We start from the raw sequence: 5,012 nt of genomic DNA, 5'->3' as shown, positions 1-5,012 counted from the left end.
TATATATATCAAGGTTTTTAACTTTTAAATTCGTATATTTAAAAGAAATAGAGACTTCAAACTCGATATATCCAATATCGATTTATTTACCACTCTATGTCAACATATATGTATGTATGTATATATATATATGTATGTATGTATGTATGCATGTATGTATATATGGTGGTTGTCTACTTATGCAGAATCTGACCACCTCCTGTATCTTTACCTTAGATCCATCATGGCGTCTGAGAGAGAGAGAGAGGGGGGGAGAGAAAGAAAGAGAGACAGACAGATACACTGACTGACAGACAGACAGACAGACAGACAGACAGACAGACAGACAGACAGACAGACAGACAGACAGACAGATAGATAGATAGAGATTATACGTTACACATATGCAAATACCTTTAAATATAAGTATTTAAAGACAAAGATATGCATGCACATGTGCACGTATGTATGCACACGCACACATACACACGCGAACAAGCACACGCTCACACACGCGTGCAAACACGTTACACACACACACATACACACACACACACACACATACACACACACGTGTGTGGTGGGAAGGGTTTGGCTGGGCGTGTATGTATATAAATATACATATGTTTGCACGCACTTAAATATATATTGTTGACAGTCCATCATCGGACTTTGATGTGTTTTAGTAAAGACATTGTTTGAAAAAGAAGTTAATAACGTTTGTTGTTTGTATGCTTTTATAAGTTGACAACGATTCACCTTTTTTTTTTCTATTTCTATTAAGTGGTCTGGAATAATTCAGAAGATATCATTAATTCTTTGTGTGTCTAGTAATCGAGATTTTTGCTGCGACGTCTTTCATTCTGTTGATACAATTTGTAGCGAAATTTAACCTCAAAATGAAATATAAAACTCGCATGCTCCAATAATGTACAAAGTGACCATCTACATTTAATTCGATGTAACCATTGGATAGACAGCAGTTGACTGATGTTTAAGAGTAACAACTAGATATGCCGTAAACAGCGTGGATGAGAGGGACGAAATTGATTAAACAATTTCAAAGATTATGAGGAGTATTATTCTGTTATTGAACTAAATCGATATTTACAAGTTGATCAAAGCATTTCGTAAAATCTTCTCAAATTCCTAGTTACACTCACACGATGATGGAACGCGAGTGTCGTCGGTTCCAATGTTAACTAAATGCGAGTCGAAATACACTAACGCTGACTGTTACACACATCGGATTAGATTTGGTGCGAAACATTCAACAAACTAATAATGAGTTACAAAAATCTCATATTTTATGTCTGGAATAACAGAAAGAATGATACGTTAATACAGTAGATGATGCACGTATGCATGAGGGATATCTGCCTTGTTCGCAATGTAGAAAGATGACTGATTTGTAAAATTTGTAGGCTTTAAATTTTCTTTCATTTCTGTTTGGAATACCTTTTTGATCTGCAGTCGTGTAATGGAGATGTTTGCAGAAATGTGGTAACCCTCAATGGTGCAAAGGTTATAGGGGTATTATTTTATTTAAACGGATTAGCTTCAGATAGCATGCTGGGTTTAAAATATATTGTTGAATCTATTCCTTAACAACCAGATGTATGAAGTAAAAAAGTTTGCTTGTTTCAATTGTGTTTTTTAGAGAAATGCACGTGCGAATTAATTATTGTTTAAATGGATTTGCAGCCATTCCGAGTTGTAGCTGGTAGGAACTAAACCGTTCTATGAAATAGTTTAAATGACACAGTAAGATATTAAAGAACGCATATTATAAAGGAAATACTGCACCGACTTGTATTTTGTTGGTTAATGGTTTCATTATGTTTGCGAACCTTATATATTAATATACTAAATTTCAGATACAGTTTTAAGTACAGGGTGTCCACAAGGTCTGGGCACACGAAGTAAATAAAATCATAGTATAAACAATTAAATATTAGAAATAATAATTTCTTAAAGTATGTGTTAATCCCCATGGACCCAGACTTTATGAACACCCTGTAGTTGAATACGAATGTTTTATAGAATGCTTATTAAATATTTGATTATATATATATGGTCTAATGAGAAATGATTCATAAGAGCCAATGTTACTGTGACAATAATATTAATCGGATGTAAGTACCAGTAAAATTATTTGATATTTGAATATATTTTGAAATAATATATAGGAGTAATCCAGAATATGCTTACCATCATTTTTTCGAAAATCGCCTCATATTCATAAAGAAAACGGTTGTTCGAACTTCACGTTTTCCAATTAAAGTATTGTGTATGTGTGTGTATGTGTATGTGTGCGTGTCTGCGTGCGTGTGTGTGTATGGGCGTGCGCTTGTGCATGTGTGTGTGTGTTCGTGTATGTGTTCGTATGTGTGTGCGTGCGTATGTTTGTGTGTGCATGTGTGTGTGTATGTGTGTGCGTGTTCCCTAGCTTCAAAAATGAAAGCTTTATAAACTCTATATATCTTCACATGGATAGATACATATTACCTAACTGAACTGTCGCCGACGCTTTTCTAGACATCAAAAAGTTTGTGTATCTTGGCAGCATCTTGTCAAAGATGGGTGCAACAAAGGAGGATGTGAGGTCCAGCACCGACAAGATGTATTCAATAGTCTTCAACCAGTTTGGAACTTCGAAGCCATCTCCCTCAACTTAAACAATGTGAAGGCCGTTCTTCTTTAAGGGTCACCGAAACTTGGAGGGTCACCGAAAGGGCAAAAAGAGTTAGCTACAGACTTTCTTCAGCAAACGTCTGTGCAACATCCTCGAGATCATTTTCTTCTTTCTATTCTTTTATCCTGTCCCCTTTTATTTTTGTCTTTTTAAATTCCCCTTTCAACCTCTTTTTCCTTTTATTGCCTCCATTGTGTATTGTAAACGAAAACTGGGACTGAAACAATTTGGGATTTTCCGTGGACACACAGAGATTACGACGCTTCATCGCTTCCAAAATTGCGACCGGTAGTGTCAGCAGACATCTTGATACGACTTGCCTAAAAGTTTTTTCAATAGAGTGGAGGCGCTACATCGAGGCGCCACATCGAGGCGCTACATCTAGGCGCTACGTCGAGGCGCTACATCGAGACGCTACGCCGAGGCACTACATCAAGGCACCAGATCGTGGCGCTACATCGAGGCACTACATAGAGGCGCCACATTGAGGCGCTATATAGAGGCGTCACATTGAGGCGCTTCATCGAGGCGCTTCATTGAGGCGTTACAACGAGGCGCTACATCGAGGCTGATACAGACGTTGCGGACATTACGTATGGTATTTCAAGTCATTCTTTTGATACTCAGTGATTGGCTACCAACGACACGAGTAGACAGACATCAGATACAGGTAGGTATGTTTGTGTGTGTGTGTGTGTGTGTGTGTGTACATGATCAGACAGAAGATAGATTTGAGTTATGTATAGAAATCGATTTAATTTCCCTCTAAAACATTCTACAGTTGTACAAGAAACACATTAACGTTTCACCTCTAACTTCTCACAGCACTTGTTCTAATTCCGTAATATAGCATCGAGGCTAAAGTTGCAGTTATTGCCTGCTGATATGCCTGTCTGTCTGTCTATCTATCTATCTATCTATCTATCTATCTATCTATCCATCTATCTATCTATCTATCTATCTATCTATCTATCTATCTATCTCTTTATCTAGCTATCATTCATTCTTTCTGTTTTTCAAGACCTTTCTCTACGCACAAGTTTAGAGACAAAGAATTAGACACACAGATAGCAATGTGTGTGTGTATGTGTGTGTGTGTGTGTGTAATATATCTATATATGCAATTGTACATATACATTCGATTACTCTTATACACACATAAAATACAAATCTGCAAACAAATGCACAGGATATAAAAACCACACAAGGAAACATCGAACGACAAGAATATTGACGCATGCACGCGCGTACGCGCACACACACATACGTACGCGCACGCACACACACTCACACACTCGCACACTCGCTTACACACACACACACACACACACAAACTTCAATTTCGTAAATATAAAAAAACTATCCGAAAATGAAAAGACCAAATCCATGTCCTCTTCTTCCCTCTCACACTTCCCCTCTGTCTGTCCGTCTCCTGTCTCCCCTTCTCTCTTTCCCTGCCCCTCTCTCTCTCTATTTATCTACTTATCTATCCATCTATGTATATATGTCTGTCTGTCTGTGTATGTGTTTATAAGTGTATGTGTATGTACGTATGTATGTCACTCTCTGTCTCCAAGTTTCTCTTTCTCTCTCCCTCTATTTATCTACCTAACTATGAGCATATATGTGTGTGTGTGTGCGTGTCAGAGAGAGAGCGAGAGAGAGAGAGTATGTGTGCGTGTGTATGGGTGTGTGTCTGTAGGTGTATATGTGTGTGTATGTATTTATGTATGTGTCTATGTGTGGATGGATGTATTTGTGTCTTCATGTTTCTGACATTCCCTCTTTTTCTCTGCCTCTGCCTCCCTCCTTCTCTCTTTCTATCTCTCTCTCTCTCTCTCTCTCTCTTTCTCTCTCTCTTTCTTTCTAATTCTTTCTCTCTTTTTCTCTCTCACACTTGGATCACTCGTTTTCACACTGCAAAATAACACCCACATATCACAGCAAAAATATTTAGAAAAATACACACACGCACACTCATACACACACACACACACACAAACAAACATACACACACACACACACGTTCACACACACGCATTCACACACAGTATAAAACTCATACCAACACACACACACATTCACACAAACATACACATACACACATGTTCACACACACACACACACATTCACACATACACAGTATAAAACTCATACCAACACACATATTCACACAAACATACACACACACACGTTCACACACACATTCACACACACAGAGTATAAAACTCAAACCAGCATATACACACACACAATTCATACAAACATACATACAAACACGCACGGTCACACACACACACTCATTCACACACACACACACACACACACACACACACAC

This window comes from Octopus bimaculoides, chromosome 1, assembly GCF_001194135.2.
Source record: "Octopus bimaculoides isolate UCB-OBI-ISO-001 chromosome 1, ASM119413v2, whole genome shotgun sequence".
In the NCBI taxonomy this organism is placed as follows: Eukaryota; Metazoa; Mollusca; class Cephalopoda; order Octopoda; family Octopodidae; genus Octopus; species Octopus bimaculoides.
The sequence above is the reverse complement of the archived record's forward strand: the minus strand, read 5'-3'. Positions refer to the sequence as shown.